General features: G+C 35.5%; 1 protein-coding gene across 6 annotated transcripts in view; it reads right to left on the reverse strand.

Moving 5' to 3' along the window:
* Nucleotides 1-24,352, reverse strand: part of PTPRD (protein tyrosine phosphatase receptor type D) — a 2,140,681-nt gene that overhangs the window by 1,570,216 nt on the left and 546,113 nt on the right. For all 6 annotated transcript variants that reach the window (XM_060014745.1, XM_060014746.1, XM_060014743.1 and 3 more), the window contains exon 4: nucleotides 1,205-1,276. The gene's annotated coding sequence lies outside the window, so the exon portion shown is untranslated. The remainder of the gene's footprint in view (nucleotides 1-1,204; nucleotides 1,277-24,352) is intronic.

The following is a 24,352-nucleotide window of genomic DNA, read 5'->3' on the forward strand; positions in this document are numbered from 1 at the left end:
TAATGGTAAATTTATGTAATTTATAAAAACTGTACATATATTTGAGTACATATTTAACATTTTTAACTGACGGAATGTTTCACCAAAAACATCTGGAGATAGCTCTAAAGGATGAGGGATGAAATGTGCCTCAAAAACTGTGGTTTAGAAGAACTGGGGAAATTGAAATTAATTAATGTTAATGTAACACACGATATTTTAAAAAAACAGTGAATGTATGTGTGTTTGTGAGTGTATGTGTGAGTGAGAGAGAGTTAATTGGATGGCTGAGGAGAGGGTTGTTCAGAAACATGATGCCAAAATACGTTAATGCTATTTACAGATAACAGGGAAAACTAAACTGAAGCAAAAAGACTTATATTTGGGGCTTCCCTGGTGGCGCAGTGGTTAAGAATCTGTCTGCCAATGCAGGGGACATGGGTTCACGCCCCGGTCTGGGAAGATCCCACATGCCGCGGAGCAACTAAGCCCGTGTGCCACACTACTGAGCCTGTGAGCCACAACTACTGAGCCTGCGCACCACAACTGCTGAAGCCCCCAAGCCTAGAGCCTGTGCTCTGCAACAAGAAGCCACCACAATGAGAAGCCTGTACACCACAATGAAGAGCAGCCCCCGCTCGCCGCAACTAGAGAAAGCCCATGTGCAGCAACGAAGACCCAACACAGCCAAAAATAAATAAATAAAATAATTTATAAAAAAAAATAAAGACGTATTTGGTTTTATGGCATAGTAGTTCATAAGAACTATTTTACTTTAAAATTGAATTTCAATATGCAAAATGACTATCATGTATTATCTAAACTGATAGAATTTATTAGCTTTTATTGGACGGCAGCCTCAGACCTCATCATGCATGCTCATTCAACTACTGCTGTGGGCCACAGTGTCAATGAATAAAATATCTTTAAAATTACCTATAAGCAATACTACCACAATTTTAGACTTAAAAAATTTACTAGTTTCCATTCTCCACATAATTTTAACTTTACATCTACAGGTTTAATAGTACTCCTATTACTAGATTAATTAAAAACAAAAATGAAATCCCAATGTTATAAATTTTGTTTGAAAAAAGGTCATTCTCTAATTAGGCAAGCAATGATGTTGACATGTATTTAATCCTGCTCATTCTATATTATCATCAAGCCACAAGCTTCATTAAACTAAACTTTAAAAAGAGCAATTAGAATGAGTGAGACTTACCAACATATAGCCTTCTCCCACAAGATGATTAATGGCTGGAGGATGAAAAGTCTCAAACTCCTCAAGATTTCCCTGGAAGGAAAAAAAAAAATGGGAAACACATTTTGAATTCACATTTTTTTGCAGTTATATGATGCTAAATTTAAGTCAGTTGATGAGATGAAAAAGGAGAATAATAATAATTGACACTTTATAGATTAACGAAATTGACTAATGATTTGAAAAAATACCATCAAAAGGGTGTTTATATTATTTCCTTGATGGAAAGTATTATAATCCATTTAAAGAATAGTTTAAAGAAAATCCATTTGAGCAAACATTTAAAGAGCAAATATAATCCTTAAGCTTTTCTGATATAAAAGTTCATGCTATAAGAAATTATTCACTGATTAACCACAAACACATTTTCTTGTCTTAAATGAGAAGTTACTGAAAAGATAATATATTTTATATATAAGACCTTTACATCTGTTTTTGTTTTTCCGTGTTGCATAAGAAAATGAACCACTCACAATTTTTTAATGTTATACTACTCATTATTCACATATGTTTTCTTATAGATTCAGAAAGCATTGTTTATCAAATTATGCTTATTATCTATAGAACTCTTGTCCCACATCCATGTGACTGCTGTACTCTAGGATAATCAACAATTTTCAAATTGACAGCACAGTACAAAACATAAAATAGTGAGGCCATAACTATAATAAACCATATACATCAAAAACCTTAAATGAATCAGGATAGAGAATATGCAAACCAACTGATGAATAGTCACCAGATGCACAGCTCAAAGAAAAACTATAGACAATTAAATATTCACTTAAAATCACACATTTAACAGCAGAAAATTGAACTGGGTGACAAAGATCAGGGGGTCCCATCAACTGTTTAATGATTGGTGGGTCATGTGCTCCTGAGTTCCAAAAACAAATCACAAATGGCAAAATTTCTACCATTTACTAAACACAAAGAACTGAGCATTTAGGGTTCATCATGATTCCCCATGTCTGATCCAAATGTCTCCTCCCAGCCAGGCTTTTTATGTTTCTCTCTTCCTAAAATGTTCCCTTGCTACAATGTTCCCTTGTTCAAACGTTATTCATTTTTTCTAAACCAAACTCTGAACTCATCTAATCTATGAAGCCATAATAATTTTTGCATTCATAGGCTTGTTCTAATATTAACACATACTCCATCATGTATTTTTCATATATGTACCCTCTTTTTTCAACCACATTTTTAGTTCATTGGAACAGCAATCATGTTCTATTGATTGTGTATGTATTCAGAATCCAGTAGATTTCTGACTATGTAGTAGAGAAAATATATTTACACAAGTATATGTATATCTGTGTATAGCTAGGTAGATAGATATAGATTACTTAGTTAACTGGAAAGTCTTGGTACTATACACTATGTCTAAAATGATCAATGTCAAAATCTCCTTTGACTGACCAAGAAATGGTTTTTGGTTTTGAAAGGAAGGAACTGCTATTTCTGTCTAATTTGGCAAACACTTCTCACTCAGGACTAATAGAATGCTACATTGAAACTAATTTCTTCTACATGCCTTTAGTGAATAATGTTAAAATCTAACAAGGTATTTCTATAACCTTCTGCTGAACTTACAAATAACCGGTTCTGCAGCACCTAAGCAAAATAACATGTATTGAGTAGTTACTATGTCCCAAATGCTTTTTGTATATTATGTTGATCTTATTTTTTTTAGCATGATTAAATGCAAACTAATGAGGTAGAATTTGTTGATTTCTCTACTTTTCAGATGAGAAAGCTGAAATAAAGAGACTTTGAGCTACTTCCTCAAAGGCTCCTAGTCAGTAAATGGTAGAGCTGGAATTTAAACGCAGGCAGTCTGACTCAGAGCCTTTCATTCTAACTACAGTAATACGCTACCTGTGTCTACAAATCACACATGCTAGATAAAGGGGAAGGGAATGCTAGAAGGAAGGAATAAGAAAGATATTTTACATATTGTCAAAATGTGGAACTGACTTTTTTTTTAAAGCCAAGAGCAATTCCTAAAGGACTCTATCCTTCACACCCCTTCCCCAATATACCCAAGGCAGTCTTAGAACCAGTATTTCATTATTTCACAATAAGCCGACATGTTATAAAACCATTATCTAGTTATAGGATTATATATGGGAGTTTAAAATGAAAAATAAAATTTATTTTTAGATATTTACATGGGCATATTATCAAACAACTTTTATGTTACATTATAATTTAAGTTGTAGAATTTAATTTTAGGTAAGATTTAAAATAGCTTTTAAATTTGGCCTTTACCTCTCTGCTTTTGAACATCTTACCATTAACAAATACAGCACCTGTAAAAACAGTATAACTTTGAGCTTTTAGTGCTATGGATTTCACACTTACCTAAACCAACCCTTTTCCCTAAACTGTGCATGTTTCAGAGACTAAAGCAATATTTAAAGACTGTGGTATTCAAAACTTATTCACAGGAATAATGCTACCCTTTCTTTCCAGGAGCTGATTCACAAGTTATTATAAATCTTACAAAAAACATTTTTTTTGAGATTTATAGTATGCTCTTAACTTTGAGATTAGTTCCTGTCAATAGCATTCTCCCCTTTTAAAATTTAGGAAGAATGAGTCTCAAGCACATTGAATCATTGCTCAGTTTTACTCAAGTTGTTCGTAGAAGAACTTGCAGGGACTTCCCTGGCGGTCCAGTAGTTAAGACTCTGAGCTTCCAATGCAGGGGGCACAGGTTCAATCTCTGGTCGGGGAACTATGATCCACATGCTTCATGGTGTAGCCAAAAATGTTTAAAAATAAATAAGTAAAATAAAATTGAAATTAAAAAAAAAGAAGAACTTGAGTGTTTCCTCTGCTCTTTGAAGCTGGGTTTCCTGTTATTTCCCTTGTGTTGCATTGTCATCATTTTCTGGCGCTTCATATTTTGCTTTTAGCTTTCACAGAAAAAGGAGAATAAAGACTCTCATACACTACCCGCACACACAAACAAGAATAAGTGTGTTTCTTTTTAAATGCTATCTATGTTTAAGCCCCTTACTTATTGTCACATAAGATCTGCCATTATAAATTTAGAAGCTCATCACTAATCTTCACACACACTAGTTATTTTTAAAAATTCGATGAACATCAATGTTACAAATTAAATCTTATCTCATGGTCACTGATTTTAATTCTTAGAACACTAAAAGTGCCTATGAATAGGTAACAAACACCAACAGTTAAGGAGACATATTAATAGGGAAAAGGGAAAATTTATAAAGTACACCTTCTGCTTATAGTGAAATAAAGTATATAAAAGAGGGAATTTCTGAGGGTTATAAAGATATACAATACAGAAAATAAGTGAAAATATAAAAAAGTATGTGCACTTATTCTGAAAGTTCTTTAGCCTCTTGTAATAAAGGATTTCTGTGAACAGATAGTTAATTAACATGCATTACCTAATAAAAGATGCATATGATGAAGACACATATAGTATAATGCTTTCATAAAAAGATCATAAAATATAATCATGCAAGCAATTGGCCTCAATCCACAAAGCTAAAACTAACTCTATATCTCACTGAAATTCGATCTCTCTTACAATAACCTCCTGTCATTCAATCTCTACTCCTTCATCTAAATCATAAATACATGTCGCTGCCTTTGACTCTTCTCCCAGTCTATCTCAGCCCCCTCACTCGTCTTACTTCCCTATCCAGGTTGATCCCAGGTTAACCTCCTCAGATACCCTCTAACCAAACCTTTATCACCTCTGCCCTCCTGCTGTCTCACTACCCTGCTAAGGGAAAACTCTAGACCAACCTGACAGTCCATTTCCTCCATTCCAAATTTTATACTGCCCAACTCTGACAACTTGAGTTCCTTATTAATGAAACTCCTAATTAATGGCTTCTTTATTAATAATAATGGTTTATTTTGTCCAAAAAATGGGCTGGAAAAAGATAAGTGAGTAAAAAGCAGCAAGACAGCATGCTTCTGATGATTAACTATAGAGCATTGTCCAAGAACCAGAAACCCTGTTTGTGTTTAAAAGATAGAAGAATATATGTGTTTAAAAGATAGAAGAATATATGTACCCATCCAAATCATGGGATACTATATGCTTCATCAAGGATCATTGCAGATTCCTGCTGGCCTGTAGGTCCAAAACAAGGTTCACTCTTAGGTATTCATAATTGGCAGCTGGCAGCACACCCCCCTGCCACTAACACTGCATATCTTTCAAGTAAATCCAGTATTAGGTATTTCAAAAACTCGTACTATTTTACTAACACTTTTGATAAGAGCCAGAGTAAGTTAGAGAGGACAGAGTGCATACATTAGCAGCATCTCTGCTTTCTAAGGCCTGTGTGTATCCCTTTCACCATGACATCTGAGACACACCAATGGTAGCCTGTTGACAGCTAGATGGTGACCAAAGTGTTACCTACCATGATTAATTCCCTGATGTTTCTGAAATATAGGTCTGACTAAGCATTCTAAGGCCCTTTTGCTTACTGAACACCAATTTTATCAGCATTTAAGGGTCATATCATATGACAGCCCAGCACACAATGTGAGTCAACCATTTAGATATCAAATAGCAGCAGAAGATCATTTATATATGTTTAAGAAATTTGATCAGGTTTCCACAAACTGCACAAATATTTTTTTTGGAAATATGAAACAGATTCATTCACTTTACACTTAGTGAATGGTTTAATCAAGATAAGTTTCCTGTGGGAACAGACCACTAATACTTGAGAGGGACACAGTCTTCATCTTATTGGAAAGTGTGTCACTTATCTTAAATACAAAAGGCTGTTTTGTTTTGTTATACTGCAGTTGTAGTATCTAGAAAATGATTCCACTGAAGGGAACTTGAAAGACAGCTCAAATACCTTACTTTAAAGGAAAAAGGAAAATAAAGCAAACAAAACCCTTCTAAGCTTTGCATTCGAGATAGCTTTTATTTTTCTCCATTCTCCTCTTCTCAGTCACACCCTCTCAAAAAAGTTGTTTGCCTTCACTAACTCTATTTTCAAACCTTCTCTTCACGGCGTATGCACTTTCTCAGAGATTCAGGTACTGACATTGCTACATCTGGAGTTGCCAATGACCTCCATATTGACAATTCCAATATAGACTTCAGTTATTTTACCTGTCTTATTTAACATTTGGTTCTGCTGACTACTGTTACCATCTTAAAACTTCTCTCCTAAATCCCATGACACTGCTTCCCTCTAGTTTTCTTCCTATCACTCTGGTTATTCCTTCTTAATTAATTGTTCATGTGTATCTTATGACATTTTTTTCTCAGCACTTCATCTTTGACACTTTGCCCTTCTCATTACATACCTTCATACAAATCCATGGTTTCAAAAATAACCTATTACTAATAAATTCCACATGTATAGCTCCCAAACCCATGTATCAAACTATTGGACATTTATACCTGAATGTCCCAAAGATGTCCCCAATTCAACCTATGAAAATGTTCAATCACCTTTCATCTATTAATCTGCTCTTTCAATCTCTATCTCTGTGAACAATAATAATAGATAACATTTATTCCACATTTACTCTGTACCCGACACTTGAAATATCTTAAGCAAGTTCTCTACAACCTCATAAGGGAGATATTAATATTACCACCATTTTGAAGATGAAGAAACAGATGCACTTTAATTCAAACTGGTAATAAGTATTTAATTCATACAGGTAATAAGTATTGGATATGGGATCCAAACAGATTGCCTACTCAATTAACCACTACACGTTGAAAGACATTTGCCCACTTGCACAAGTCAGACTCTCTGGGATCAATTAAGATTTCACTTTTATTCACCTCAGAAAGCTGTCATCACTCAGTTTTTAGATTATGGGTACAAAGCACTTATTGTATCCATTTCCTCCTCTCCATTTCTATGGCTCCAACTTTAGTTTAGATCTTCACTTCTCATCTTGATTATTTGAATAATTATGGCTCTTTTTACCAGCCCCTATACTGACAATAAACTTTAATCTCTGGTCTTGATTCCAAACACTTTATTCTGCTGTTGTTTAAGATCAGTCTATGTAACCTGGAAAAAAGATACATGACTATGAAAAAAGTTGACCTAAATACCACCTTCATTTTTCAACTGACCATATAAAAAAGGCACATGCACAGACTTGATGGGCACAGAACTCTTCCCTTCTCCCACAGCACAACTTCCTAAGATAAAGGATAGAATTTCTAACCATCAAAAATATGATTGAATTGTCAAAAAACTGCAAGTCTATAAAAATTATGAAATAAAAGTCACCATTCTATTTGTACTTTGACAACTTAAAGTTCTCGTTTGCATACATAAAATAATCGCAAAGACCACGATTTTTCTCTCATGGAAAGTCCAAGGCATGCAAATTGTCGATGTCCCCACAGGCAGTTATGTTCATGATATGCCAAAATAAAGTTATGAGAAGTAAGTGTCTGTATGAGTTTTGCCTCCCAAAATTTAAAGTTTACTAGTCTCTAGTATCTGTATATGTTTATACAGTAATGAAATAGAAGTTGCATTAAAAATTGTGAAGAGTTACTCAAGTAAACCAGATTACTAAGTGAATTTAAGAATATATATATATATATATATATATATATATATAAATTTTTTTTTTTTTTTTTTTTTTTTTTTTTTTTTTGCAGTACACGGGCCTCTCACTGTTGTGGCCTCTCCCGTTGCGGAGCACAGGCTGCGGACGCGCAGGCTCAGCGGCCATGGCTCACGGGCCCAGCCGCTCCGCGGCATGCGGGATCTTCCCAGACTGGGGCATGAACCTGTGTCCCCTGCATCGGCAGGCGGACTCTCAACCACTGCATCACCAGGGAAGCCCAAGAATATTTTATTTCAATTTCCACCTGAAAGAAGTTCTCCTCCCATAAAAAACACATGTGTCCTAAAGTCACTAACCTTCTATGACTCTCTTTTCTTATCTAGGGAAAAGAACATAGGGAGTAGGGGTTAGTAGATGAATTCTAAGATCTCTTTCTGCTCTACTCTTCCAATTTGGGCAGATCTTTCAAGTTAGATAAAATTGCTTTGGTGACATCATGTGAATGGTTAGAAAGGACAAAATGTGAACAATCAACAAACAACATTATACTGGTTTGGAGAACAAAGACTAAGATATTTGTGATTTACAATTTGAGCTTCACAATTTGAATTATTTTAATTTCCAAGAAAAACCACCCAGAAGCTTTAATGCCACTCCCCTAAATTGCTTTCAGTTAATGTGTACTTAATCAGAATCACAAAGGCATGCACATTGTTTTCAATTACAAATGGCTTTATTTCAAAGTGAGGCTATAATTGGAATAGAAAAAGTGAATGACAGCAGCAACCTCAGCATTTGGTAAAACTATACTCAGAAAAACTAGCTCAAACTAGAGGAAGCAGTGAGATGAGAAAGCATTTTTGGTTTAAAGGATCAATAAAAATGAATGCACTGATGTAATATTCCTGACCAGAGAGCTCAAAAGTATTTCTGTTTTGTTTCAAGTCTGATGTCATTGAATTAAGAACACTCACACAGTTTTCATGCAAGCAGGCTTTGAATAAATAGCCATAGAGCACTTTCGACAATTGGTCAAAACACTTTAGATACATCTAACAGGGCATCCTCGGAGCAGACGTGTTTCTGCCCAAACCGCGCACTAAAATTCCAATTATACAGGCAGCCGCATCACTACAACCTAATTGCCACTATCCTGAATGTGGGATGCAACCACTGCTTATGCGTCCTTGTTTTTCCCAAATCAGCATTAGTGATCTTCTCAATTTAGCAGTCTGCCCAGGGCTGTTGGGAGAACCAGCAATAAACTACTTAGTAACAAGAGGCTACAAATTGGTTTGTGCTTGCGTATTTATGGGCTTATGTAGTTAATTTCTTTCCGAATCAGTGGATGGATTAAACATTTTCTTCCGTAGCAAGGAAAGGTTCTTTAAAAAATGAGATTTTAAAACAGATAAAGAAAAAAAAAAGGGAGAAAGAATTTAGCAAAAAGGTATTAAATGCAAAATTAAATTGAGCACTGATAAACCTCACTGTTAAGGCCATTTAAACAAATTGAAATGTATTCTTCCCTCTCAGTTTCACATAAAGTGCAATACGCCCTATTTTAAAATTAGATAAGCTGCTTAAAAGCTATTACTGTAAACTCCACCCTCTCGCTAAACAAATTTACTGTAATGTGGGTGAGATTGTTTTTCTTTCACTATTTCTATTTGTTGTTTTGAAGAGAGTGATATGTTTAAACTTTTTCATGTTCTTAAAGTAAATGCATTTCAATGTTTTTGAAAAATAAGAATGTAAAAATATAGAGTATTTCCATAAAAAAGCACATGCTTTCTGTAGAAGAAAAAATATATTTAAACAACTCACAAAAACACATTATGCCACTAGTGAAAGAAAATAACTTTTAAAAGTAACAATTGTAAATGATATTTTAATTTTTCATGCCCACACACATAAAAAAATTTGGTTGGAGAAATATATAGTTATATCTTAAGACAGTTTGAAATTATGTGAAAGACTGAGACTATATCACTGAAGAGTTTCCAGTTTTAATTTTAAATGTGCTAGAAACAGAGTAAGTAGAAATGTGAAATTCAATGGAATTGGATTCTGGGAAAGTCAAACTTAAAAGAACCAGATATCTTAACTATAGAAAATAGTTTTCTCAGTCGGTCACTAAATCACTTTTTAGGGGCCTAAAATAAAATAGGCCCATGAAAAAAAGCGTATTATATTTGGGATCAACTATTTCAAGCCCGTTATTTAACGCTACCTAAAATTGAGGCATGGGGAAGGAGCAGAACCGTTCCCAATTGCCTTATTATATTTGAGCCTCTACAAGACTCACTAAAGTATTTACTATGAGCAATAAACCTAGCCTTAAAAATCTCAGCAATCTGGGTATCGCAGATATGAGAAGGCTACTAATTGGTTTAATCTTACCAAACATTATAACTTTTTTTTGCATGATCAAATGCATGAAACGATTAAGCATTTTAAGAAATTTTATTACCTAAGCAAAAGAAAAGTTGTTTCTTAAAGCTAACATAACTTAAATAAAACATAAAGTTTATTTATTTTTATAAACTTATTTATTTATTTTGGGCTGCTTCGGGTCTTCATTGCTGTGCACAGGTTTTCTCTAGTTGTGGTGAGCGGGGGCTACCCTTCGTTGTGGTGTGCGGGCTTCTCACCGCAGTGGCTTCTCTTGTTGCGGAGCACGGGCATCAGGCGTGTGGGCTTCAGTAGTTGTGGCACGCAGGCTCAGTAGTTGTGGCTTGCGGGCTCTAGAGCGCAGGCTCAGTAGTTGTGGCGCACGGACTTAGTTGCTCCGCGGCATGTGGGATCTTCCCCCTGCATTGGCAGGCAGATTCTTAACCACTGCGCCACCAGGCAGGTCCAAACATAAAGTTTAGATCCAGGCTGTCACCAATTAGCGGTTGCCTTCCCTGTGAATCCTAAATATAATGTATGATCTCATCCGCTCATGGCAAAGTAACATCCTTCTTAGAAGCACATCCCCAGTGACAGCATTTCTGGAATGTCATTCTAGCTCAAGTAAAGCAGCATCCGCAGTACTGCACAATCATCCTCAGAAGTATTGCTATTTAGAAGCAGAACGACAATGAATAATGGTAAGAAATAGGGCACTGCCCCCATGGGAATGCAGTAGCAGAGGTAGCAAAATACTTAAACTTCTGACTGCCTTTTCCCAGAGATTTAAACACCAGCAAATAAGGCCCTGTAGGCATGTAAAAGATAAGAGTGAATTTAACCCCCTTTTCACCTGCTCAGCTGCCACAAGTGTCATTCTCTGTGTGTAATTTAAAGTTTATTCCATTTCTGGCCCTGCTATTGTGCATTCTGAGGAATCAGCATAAAGAGGCATGGGGAGATAGAAGACTCAAAGATCAATCCTGAAAGATTAATCTATTAAATGTAACCTATTAAAACACCATAGATGGTCAACTTAGTTAAAGGTAGCCCAATAGAGCTATTGAAAAGAAAGCTATTTATCTTGACTGTTTCCTAAGAACCCAGAAAGTTGCTATTCCGGCTCTAGGGTAGAATTCAGCCCTCAGCACTTTTACCTGCTGCCTTCTGCTGGCATTCTTATTAAGACGCACTTACCCTTAGGAAAGGTAACAAGATGGCTATTAGTGGGACCAAGAATACGCTCGACTCCATGAAGGAACTGACAGAGATGGTGCTGCTTGAGGAAGGTAAAATACAGAGAACTGAGAAGCAGTAGAGCACAGCCCAGATGAGGGAGAATTCCAGGACAGGAAGGTAGAGGGCTGTCTGGGTATGCTTAGTTTGGCCCCAACCCCGAAGTATACTGTTCCTCTCCCTACCCAGCCTCATTCAACTAAATCTAAATGACAGTTACCACCCAGAACTTTTTAAAATCTTGAGAATAGTTTATTGCAAACAGAAAACACAACATTTTCAAGAATCCATTGGTTTACCTAATATGAATGTATTTCTGAAAAAAACTTGTCAATTCCCCATAATGTGGACACTTGAAGAGTTTAATCTAAGAGCCTAGAAAGAAAAAGCACAGTTTAAACTGAGAATACTTGAATTCTAATCTCACTTTTGGCATGTATCAAATGCGGGCATTTATTGAATTTTTATGGATTTCAGTTAGTTTCTCATTTATACAAAAGAGGGCAGGAGAGACAGATCACTTCTAAGGTATCACAGAGCTCTAAAAACACAAGGCTGTACAAAATTAAATATTTTCTGGATGGGGATTAAAGAAAATATGAATTTTGCTACTGCCTCTTGGTTAGGGTTGGACATCAGATTATTTCTGCATAATAACCTGTCATGTATACGTAAAACTAATGGATGCTATTCACACCACCAAAGTGATTCACACCATTTCAGTTTGAAAGATAGCATATCCTTTGCTTTACTTAGAGATCACAATTATGTTTGGGGAAGAAAGCAATTTTGATATTCCAATCACAAAATTATCTTTCAATGTGCTCATTTATCCATGGAAATTATTGCAGAAAATATTTAGTTGGCAATCTCCAACCAGGACTGGGATTTTAACTCCTCTCAGGGAACTTCTGTGGGATGCATAGTTAATTCAGGGGTTCCTATGCTCCTTCTAAAAAGTTTATAAAATTTTATGTGAAGTGCATGTGTGCATTTTCTGAGGTGTTTCATAGCTTAGATCTGCAATTCAAAGTGGTTTAGGATGAAAAGAAAAAAAGGTGAAAAGGTGGTTCTCACCTGAAGATCAACATGACAGAAAGAGATAGGACAAAATGTAATGTTTCTGAGGCAACATTCAAGGTAAAAAAAAGTAGGATCTGCCCACACTCATCTGCAAAATTCCAAAGGCTGATTTGTCTTTAGCAGGGTAAATATCCAAATGAGTGAATAAATTACAATTCCAAAACAGATATTTTGATCATAAACTGTTGACAACTGTGATTTAAATGACCTCTCCCATTTTAATTTACTGGTTATTTTTTTATGTTTTGTGACACAGGGACACAATTTCAGAATTTGCAACAAATATTTAAGCACATATCTTCCCTGCATAGAGTCCTTAACGTGAAAGAGCGGAGGTCAGTCTGAGTAAAGTCATGGAAGGTAAATAGGGAACCTTGTTTCTTGTTTGACACCCTGCCATCTACCGTTGAATACACCTGCAATGCATCAGAACCATGCCATGATAGAATAGACAGTCTCCCTAAAATTGTGTTTGTGTGTTTTAACAGGAATAAGAGAATAGTATCTAAGAGTTTTTCCTTAGAATAATTCTTTGTGATGGAATAATATAGAAGACATAACAGATTATCATCAAATTTTAAAAGATATCAATTATGCTACTAAACTTTTCTTCATATGTAAAAACAAAACAAAACAAAACAAAACAAATAAAGGTATAACAATTAAGCCTTTGATCTAAGGCTCTACATCCAGGGGAAGATGTTTTCAGAAGTAAAAATGGAATCAGACTTGGTTGATACTTAACAATCTTTCCACATAAAATGAGACTTAAGCTTGAAGTTAAAATCACTGTTGTATGAACAAATATACAAACAAAATAGCCACAAATGTAGAATGAAAATCCAGCTATTGGACTAATAAAATAATTTGCTCTCATTTTGCATTTCTCAGTGTTCACAAAGGTTATCTCATTTGGCCATCTCCCTGTTAGATTATTCATATTATACTCAATGTATAGATTTGGAAATTGAAGCTCAGGGAGACTGGCAAATTTTCTCAAGTTTGCAGAGCTGGTAAGTAATAGAGCTGGGACCAGGGCAAGCCTTTCAGAAGTTACGGGGCAGACTTTGTGCCATCATGGAAACAGATACAATTTTAAATGATCACAGGATTATCATCCACTATTCTGATTATTTGGGGGCCATTCAACATTCAACCTCCCTTTTGCTGCTAGTCTATGAGTCATTTCATTAATAATCAACTAATAATTATGGTTCCAAAATCTCCTACATGTCACAGTGTGAAAGCTCCTCTCTCTATCCGTCATTCCAGATGGTGGATACAAGAAGGTCTGATGACATATTTTGGGAAAGAAAATTTATTCAAGATTTAGAGATCGGGGCTTCCCTGGTGGCGCAGTGGTTGAGAGTCCGCCTGCTGATGCAGGGGACACAGGTTCGTGCCCCGGTCCGGGAAGATCCCACATGCCGTGCAGCGGCTGGGCCCGTGAGCCATGGCCACTGAGCCTGCGCGTCCGGAGCCTGTGCTCCGCAACGGGAGAGGCCACAACAGTGAGAGGCCCACGTACGGCAAAAAAAAAAAAAAAAAAGATTTAGAGATCAAAATGAGGTCTTTGAAGTAATTTGTTCATCCTTTCTTCTATTCACATTATTAGGAGACAGTTTAGAAAACACCTAAAACTTTTCTTTAGCCTAATTATCATTCTTTCATTTCCCTACAGACAGTTGCTAAGAATTTTTCTTAATTAAAAAAAGCATAATTTGGGAAAACATTTTAATAATTGGAAAAATACTTAAAACGGAGAGGAGAGAAATCATGTTTAAATATTAGAAGAATTTCATATAAACTGAGAGTCTGGGAACAAGCGGGTGGGCATCTATAAAAAAATGACTACAGGATTACCAATCTGTCACTATTTTAAACAAAAAATACCCTTGCTTATAGAGGACTAGTTATATTGTAAGCTTAAAACAAAAATACAGATCACAGAAATCTCAATAACTAGATATTCTTTAAATTCACTACCTGTGATATAATTTAAGTGTATATTTTTTCACCTATCATTTACAGAACAATTTCTAGGTGATTTGGAATGAATGCAAAATAGAATGAATAAAATAAATTCGGCTGATGTACTATTAAGCTCTATAAACTATATTGTGCTATAATAATTACTATTTAAATATATGTAATTTGTTTAATACTATTTCATGATATGTACATATGATTACCTCAGATAACATGTCCCACAAAAAGACAAACATATGTTGTAAGGCATGGCCACTAGTCTGCACTGTTGTATAAGAAATATAAATTTCCACTGAAGTAATTTCTAAAAGGAACTAGCTCCATTAATTCTGTATTAAGAATCACAACTATCAGATCTCAGGTTTATATTTGCAATTTTCTATAAAACATTATATGGCAAATCAGTATTGTGGAAAATATTAAATTAAAACAATATAAAGCCATCAATGTTTCCCCTTTTCTTCTAAGTTCAAGAAAATGGAATTTTTAGCATTAAGATATTGATAATTTATGAAATATGAAATATGTTAAACTACATAAAAGCCTTCCTTTAATTTGATGCATTATACAAAAATGCTCTAGCAGCTGGATGTAGCTAATGATCAAGTAATTTGCCTGCACATATTACTAACAAACCATCATAAATAGCTTCTCTAGATGGCCTCATTAGTGATTTTAGATAAATATGGTAAAGCGCATACATTAGTGCTAATTCTTATATTTTGTTTTATGTAATTGTTTTCTCAGTTTTCAATAAACATTTTTAAGTTTGTTAGTTAAAGCACAATTATATCTTTGGATTTTTAACCCTTTCTCTACAAGTGTCTTATACCTCACTGACAAACTTGAGGAACTGTTAAATTACAGCCTCAACACTCAAAACTGTTTCAGGATTTGGAAAAATGGACATTTTAAACTAAAAGCAATATTGTAAACTCTTCACCCTTATAAAATGTTGTTTCAAATACCCTATATACATATTTTTTTCCTAAGTATCAATACATAACAGGCTGAAAATCAGAATGAGAAATGTAAAAGTGTATCAGAAGTTGGCTTAGGGTTCTTCAGCGTTTCTCATAAAAAGTCTATCTAAATATATACATTATTTACTTGCAACTTCACAGTGCTATATTTCAGAGAAAAATATATTCAATCAAATATGCACCATTTATCTGAAAAGATATGATGGATGATTTCATTCAGAGAACAATTAATATCCGCCACTCAGTTAATGAATATGAACAAGTATATGCTATTATTCTCGATATGTCTATAGTGAAAGCAAGATAGTTGAACCAAACACCCACCTTGTTTAAAAATGAAAATACCACAAAAACTGTGTGGGTCTCAAAACACTACTACACCTGTCATATAAAAATCTGTTTTGCACACCCAATGAAAAACAACTACAGACATCCAAACTACAATATTTTAAAGGTATTAAGCAGATCAAACATACACGAAAATTGGTCATTCAATTTTAAATGCCATGGATATTTTGTTGCCATGGGTATTTTACTACTCAAACATCTCTTGCCATGTTGTGTAACAAAGAATATTTAATCTTTAGGAAGAATAATGTCATGGCAGCTCATCCATAGTTTGAATATTGCCACCTATAACACGTATAAATTAAATACATGATTTTGTGAACATAAAATCACAAGGTCTGAAAACTATAAATGTGAAGATGTAACACTCATGTGTGAATCCTTGCTCCAAACCTTCAATAAGTATGTGGCTGGGGCTTGTGTCCTAAACTCTCTATATCTCAGTTTCCTCATCTATAAAATGAGAATAGTGATAGTAACTACCTTGTAGTTACAGGCACAAGATTATGCCTGTAAAGTCTTCAGCATACCTAGCATTTACTATACATGCAGTGATTGTTGGATATTCATTATTATTATTAATTTTATTTTATTAATTTGAGGAGATAATATTCTTCAGAATAAATCAGGTCGCATAAAATGCAGCCAAAGAAAATATCCTTCTTATGTTTGCAATTCACCATCTCTGGACTTTTGTTTCAACACTACCCAAGTAATTTTTTTTTTTCCACCATCACAGCTCCCACATTTACACACCTGCCAAAATCTTGTTTTGACTCTGTGAGTATGAAAACATTGGAATTTCATTTTTCATGTAGCATACCACCATACATAAGATAGGATAACATTGAAAATTTGGGTTTCATCCTACACTGTCAACTTGTATATTTGGATGTGAATACTCAATCGATCAGTTGGTTGACCACAGGCAATTCATTTAATTTTACAAAGACATAGTTATTTCATCTCTCAAAGATTACTATCCAATTCCTCAAAATTGTTGCAAGCAATACAGGTAAAACTCCTAACATAGAACTGTTAGCTCCTTCTCACTACCTATCAAATCCTATTTATTTTTGTGCCTCTTCCCAACAGGATTGCCAAGCAATCCTCATTTCAGATAGTTCCCATTACAGCCGAGTGGACTTCCTAGTTTCCTAACACGAGCATTAGCTGCCTCCAGGTTGATATTTGCTCTGCTCTTGAACCCAGCTGTCTATTTCTTGCTGTAAGTAGGAAACATATAAAAGGTTTCCTAGGTGAGACAGATGTTTACACATTTCTATTGCCATGTTTTCTAACAGCTGGTGTCTACTACTTTCCTGACCTTCTGCTTTGTTGTATTGCTTTCCTTAACCTCAGCCCTCACCTCCTTTGTGCTCCTTGCCCTGACTTGCTGCCCTTGACTTCTTAAATTATTACAAACTGTTTCATCTTTTGGTCAACAAGTGCTCAAGATTCTCTCATCTTCAGTACCTCAGGTCTGCTTATTGATTTTTTTAAATCTAGTTTATATCCATGGCCTGATGGTAGCCTTTGACTTCTGTGTATGATCTGGCTTCTGGCTTCTTATATAATCTTTGAACTGTGCTTCTGGCCTCACCCCTGCCATTTGGATTCATTCCAGCTGTCTTCTTGTCTGTACATCCACTGCTTTATCTTGGCTTCCAGTTTCATTGCATATCTTGAACCCTGACTTCACCAGTGATTGAGTCTCATCTTTCACTTTTTTTTTTTGCTCCTAATTTCATAAAGACTCCTATTACTTATAACTGCTCTGGAAATTAGAGAAGGAAAAAAAAAATCTGTGGAAAGGTAGGATCTAGAACCATTAGCATTCACAAAGGCAAGTAAAGGGGTTTTCCATAACCTCTGATTCTTATATTTAACCCTCTTAGCTCATAGCTCCTTGGCACCCAGGAAACAAACAGTGACAGTCAATCCCCACCCATTCTCCCCTCCCCCTCCAAAATCCTATTTCCAGGGGTTTCTTTCATTAAAATGCTAACGAATTATAATTTAAACGATAAGCGTCCAAAATTTATGGAAGTTTTAAGAGTCAAGTTCAGTAAGCAGAAAGAACACAAAAGGTGGTTGTAGGATGATTACTTAGGATTAGGAGGTCTTGAATTATACTAGAACTGGAAGCCATTTGAGTCATTAGGGAGGAGGTCCGACACTAGGTTAGTTCAAGAGAAGGAAAGAGCTGCAGCCCTTGAATGCGACATTGAGGAGGTTGAAGAGGAAGGTTCAAATGTATACAATGTAAGTGGCAAAAGCAAAATGAGAAAAGCAAAGCCTTAGAGGAAAAAGCAATGATGTCAACTGCAAGCTGTCACAGGTTCTGGGACCACTTCCACGTGGCTACTGAGGAACACAGAGGTAAAGGGTGTGGGAGCTGAAAGGGATCTGGGCAACAATCCACTGCAGCCTCCTCATTTTTTCAGGACTTCAACATACATCATTTCCTTCCTGACTCTGTGGGTCCATACTTAGAAACTTTGGCCCTGCATGTTCAATGCTTTCAGAAATAGTAGCTCCCTTAGAACATACTGAACTGGATTAAAAGAAGCAGCTTCGCTGGCAAAAAAATCTATGTGTGTATAGAACACATTTTCCCATCTGTCCCTTTTTTCCACTTTAAGTTAGGTTCCCTTTTTTATATCAAGTGACGCAATGCTGCCAAATCTTTTGGGTCAGTGTTCATAGTCAGAGTTATGAGGGAAATCTTCTGAAGGGAAAGTCAAGCTACTATATACTATGTGAGGGGAACTGAGAATTTTCCAACAGTAATTTTCTGCAGCTAAATATGAACCCCAAATACTCTTAATAAGGAAGAACAGTATATATTAAGTAGGGTAGGTTTTCCTTTAAATATGTTTTATCTATTGTTCATAGCAGTAGTACTTGTAAACACGCAGTGCCAACTCCATTATAGAGGAGTAGAAAGGCTTGTAGGCCAAGTCTCAGTATCTAAAGTAGCAAAATTCTTACACCTGACAAAGACTTTTGAGTGAACCAATTAGTCAAGATTCATCTTAAGGTAGCATGACCTATCTCAGAATCCAGTAAATTCTTTTGATGCTTATCATAATCTGATTATAGCACTTATAAACTCTTTTTTTTTGGTATTTATTTACACTTCCATTAAGATATAGGTATTTTTTATATTTTTTATGTATTGATTTACACTTCCATTAGGATATAGGTTCTGTGAAGACCGAGACCTTATCTGTCAAGTTCATTCCTTATTCCAAGAAGCTGGAATAACAGGCTCCAAATAAATATCTGTTGAATTAGAGAACTAATTAATGTCAATGTAAAAATTAATTTGGTTTGGTACAATAAACCTGGCAAACCTTGCAGAACTGTTCTAAGTAAAATTATGTTTTCAATGAACAGTTATCGAATAAACCAACAATTTAAAAAATCCCCACAGAACTCTCTCAAATGCATATTCTTACATTATTTTATTTTATTATGTTTTTCAGTCTTAACGTTAAATTTCCTCTCCAATATTTTGGAAGTTGTGGTTCTTTATACTCTATTTAACAACAATTTATTAGAAAATTACATAAAGTCAAATGTTGATTCACTTTCCTGTTTCAACTTTCTGAAAAGGATAAGCATATATAATGCTTATTTTTCACAAACATTAAAAATTCTTAAATCAATGTAAATCATCTATTATCCCATGCTATGATAAATGTACCTTAAGCATAATAAAAGTTGCTATATTCTCACAGCAAAGTTGCTATATTCTCACACCCACATAAAAAAGAAAAAAAAAAAGCAGAAGCCACAAGCCATATTATTCTCCACAAGCATAAAATGAAGTCATTTTTATTCTTAAGCAAAGAGTTCATTTTGTATGTTAGAAAAGAAAAAGAGAAGACTCTTCATATTTTGAAGAAAAGAGTACTGTTTTAGGAAAACATAGCTTAGTTATAATTTGGTAATTATTGTTCCGTATTATTCTCCTTAAAGTATTAGACATAGTAACCATCACTCACTCATCTCCCACTGTGAGCCCTCTCCCAGCTAGTACATTTTAACCCATCCTCTCCTGTTTTTAGTCATGATGTGACTTTTTTTCTCCATATTGTCAGTGACGTTACCATCTTTCTTTTCCTATGTCAAGGGACGCTGATTTGCCTCTTCTCTGCCAGCCATCTTATTCTCCTTTGAAATATGATTATGTTTGAATTCTCTTTGTATTCAGAAAAGGAATGTTAACAACATTTTAATTTTCAGATTCATGTATGACTTAAAGATATACCACCATCACCACATATTTTACTTGGTTAATTATTTAGGCTTCTCTCTGATGATTTACATTGCAATGCAATCTTCAGATAGCATTTTCACAGGTCTCAGAGGCTGCTCCACCTGGTCGTATAAATCAAGAGCTCCTATATAAGTACTAAAGTTGAGTACAAGGAGGAAAGTTTCTTTAAAGATGAGCTCACTCAGAGTGAGGTTAAAAAAGGCGCCTGCTTAGCGGCAAACTCCCAAAAGAAGCAGCACAGGAGGGAGACGTGCTAAGAGTTGGAATGGTGTCATTCCCCACCTTCAAATCATCTGTTCAACTGTAAGCTGAGAATACTGAGAAACCTGCCTTGAAGGTAAAATCAGGCCAAGCTATGCAAAAGAGGAGAAACTGACATTTATGGAGCACCTATAATATTTCAGGTATTGTGAAAGTGGGCATTCTTCACACATTTTTGGATTTAATTCTAAAAACAAAATGAAATGGTTACCATCCCCAGTTTTCCCCCACAGGTGTGAAAACTAAAGCTAAGGTCACAGCTAAGAAGATCCAGGCTTAAATGCGAATACTTCTCACTCAAAGTCTATGTTGTTTTTCCCACTCAAATATCACAAACTTCCTTCTTACCTTCAAATTCTTCCTTTTTTTCAAGTCCACCCATCTACTCATCCTTCCTCTCCCTTTTACCTCTCTTCCCTTCCCTACCTTCCTCTAACAAACATATTAAGCATTTCCTATGTACCAATTACGATGTGGGATATCAAAAATAGTAAGTCATGACACTCATCATGAAGAATGTACTTTGCTTTTTATATTTTAACAATATTTGATGGATAACTTCTACATAACTATCTAAATTTTACACCAATGTAAAATGTGTAAAATGTGCTTAATGAGTGAAAGTATATAGGATATTAATGAATTTTCTCCTGAGGAAAATAGATAAAACAAACATTGTTTGACTCTTAAGATGATTATGTAAGCAAAATATAAAGAAACTATATGAAACTTGAAAATGATTGACTTATGACTTATATATGCTTAAGATGAATTATGTTTTTTAATAAACAGAGTTGAACTGATTTTTCAATTGCATAATAAGCCTTAAAAGATGTTTGGCATGTCATGTTTTAGCTGCACAGGTGAGGAATCAAGGCAGCCCAGTATCTTATTTCTGCCATCATCTTCCTTTTAGCCCTTAGTAGTCTGTTCTTTGTTTCTCATGGTGGTTTTCAGAAGGGAGGGGGAAAAAATGAGGCATTTGGTCAGGTGCTTGAATATTTCATGGTGAATGTGGTATGTTGTAATTAAAGGAGGATATGAATGTGGATGTTCTCAGAGGGTGAATATAGGATAACTATATTTGTGTACCCTGTATAGATCATTGATTCTATCTAGAAACAATTACCCTTTAAATGAACAGCAATTGAGCACTGGCAACTTTTATTTACTTATTTTTTTATTTTTTATATTGTTCATTGAGGTTTTTAGGTAGTATCTCATATCTTTTACTTTCCATAGACTGCTTTACACATTTTACCATTCTATTTTATGAACTTAGTAGAAGGTCAGAACACATGATAGAATGTTGTGTTGTTACTTCTGCCTTTATACTGGACTTGGGCAAATTTCGTACCGCTAAAAATAACTTAGATGTGAATACTTCCTTGGTTTATTAAACTCTTCCAAAGTAAAAGCCTGTCCCCAGCCTACTCCATTTGAAACTAGTCAGAACTATAACAGAAAATCTTCAATAGCTATCAGTGAGAGGAAAATATTTGATAGATGTACAGTAAACATACAAATGATCTTGTATTTAATAATCTATAGACAATATCTGTAATCTCTATAATTTGAAAAGACAGTCAACAGAAGCCAGCAGAGAGACTTTATGTGTCTCTGCTCATGTGGACTTTGAGATCTATAAGATATGCAAGATTTGCAGACTGATATTTGCCAGTTACACTCATAGACGTCTACTTGCATATTTTAAAATAATAGAGATGTTTATAAATATCCACGTAATAATTATAGCTAATCTTAATTGAATACTTACTAACATCAGACCTTTCACATGTACTGTTTCATTTAATTTAGTCTACTTATCTATGTTCTAATGAGGGAGATACTATTTTTACCCCAGTATATAGATGATAAAAATGAGACTTGGAGACTTGAAGTAACATGCCTGAGGCTACAGATTTAGTAAGTGGTGCAGCCAGGATTTAAATGCAGGAAACTGACTTCAGGGTCTTCACTCTTAATCACTTCGTTATGTTATATGGGGGAACTATCATGACTTCTGAGATTTTATCCAATCTCAGACAAAATTTCTCAGACCTTGGGAAAGGAGCAACTAATGAAGCACACTCGTTCTCATTCTGCTGTGTGTGACCTCTGAGAAGTACTTCTTATGAATATATCCTGAAGTACATGTTCCTTTAGAGGACCTGACTAGCTGAAGGTTGCAGGTGCAAAGACTGTCAACAAAACAAAACACCTACAGAAGTGTAACCTCTTTTATAAGCTGCTGGAAAGAAAAAAAAAAAAACACAAAAAACTACTGAATAAAGAATTACTTAATTCTCAAGTCTTTTTTTTTTAAAAAATAGTAAGTCAGGGGCTTCCCTGGTGGCGCAGTGGTTGAGAGTCTGCCTGCCGATGCAGGGGACACGGGTTCATGCCCCGGTCCGGGAAGATCCCGCATGCTGCAGAGCGGCTAGGCCCGTGAGCCATGGCCGCTGAGCCTGCGCGTCCGGAGCCCGTGCTCCGCAACGGGAGAGGCCACAACAGTGAGAGCCCTGCGCACCGCAAGAAAAAATAAAATAAAATAAAACAGTAAGTCAGTTCGCTTTTTAAACAGAACTATGAATAACTGTAGGTACAACACCCATCTTTGCAAAGAGCTCCACATCCAGAAGGAAAATCTAGCTTCCTCCCAAGAGTAATTGTGATTCTGTTAAGTCCACACGAACATAATATTGATCCAAAAACACACTTCTCTATTGGGAGTCTTTGAAAGGGATTTAATGAGCCATATTCTCCCTGTGTATGGGCGATGTCCTGGGAATAAATTAAGCTCTTTTGCAAGCTGAATTAACTCTTTCAAGCCACTTAAGTATTATTTAGTGCACTGAAGCAGTGCCTTACAGACAGTCTGTCTTAACATTTATAAATTGTTGAACCTTGAAAATTTTGCCTAGGTATTCACTTTGGGATTATTATTTCTGGTTATAAAAATAGGTGAATCTGTATCACATGGAGAACTGTAAGCCTAAGCAGAAATATATTTATAAAATATAAGGTAATGGAGAGAGAAAAAGACACTAAACTGGAAGTTAGGAGAGTAGGTTCCTAGATCCTTTTCTGTCTCCAAATATATTTCCTTGGGGAACCTCTTAAATTTTCTTGAATTTAGTCTCCTTATTTCTGAGGTTCTGTTGTTGTGAATCAGATCTGGAAGATCAAGAAGGTTGTTCAGTAATCATAAAAAAAACTTCACATTTGCACTGACATCAAACATTGCCTACAGATGTGATCAATAACTGCTGCACTACTATATCAGGCTGAGGCCCCTCGGGAACACAGAAGGTACGACAGACAGTTTAATAGAGGACATGTAATGCAGAAAATAGTTACCAAGAGGTTGAAGAGGTGAAAAGCCAACCAAGGAATGGAAATCAAGCACGGCCTTGCTACCAGCAGCATTAGCTATTTGATATCAGCTGAAGTGAACTTTCAAACAATTACACTCTCTCTTGTGGAGTCCTAAGGACCTCCCAAAGGACAATATTTACAGCAATACATCTAATGTGCCATTTGCTTGGAATGAGCTCTGGTCTGAGGTTAGGATCTACATCGGCTGAGAGACTTCTAGGGGACAAGACTGTAGGATTGGTAGAAAAAAATATTTATTAACAATATAGTGGCAGAACATTTTATAAGACATCCTAGAACCCTCACGTATTTATATCTAATTAAATGGTCACCAGAAGGCTTCCCCTGTAGAAGAGGTCTTTAATCTGAGTACCATGAAATCATCCTGTTTCTTCTACAAGAATGCTGGACTTTTCCGGCAGCTCCCACTCCCCATAAAAACCCATGGAATTGTGGTTCCAACCACAATTGGAACCACAATTGGAACCACAATTGTTAATTCCAACCACAGAGGCAGATTCTGATTAGACTAGACATGTATAGCAATGCCTGCATGTTCTCCCCACTTGGCAGTTACTGGTT

Source organism: Delphinus delphis, chromosome 6, assembly GCF_949987515.2.
Source record: "Delphinus delphis chromosome 6, mDelDel1.2, whole genome shotgun sequence".
Classification (NCBI taxonomy): Eukaryota; Metazoa; Chordata; class Mammalia; order Artiodactyla; family Delphinidae; genus Delphinus; species Delphinus delphis.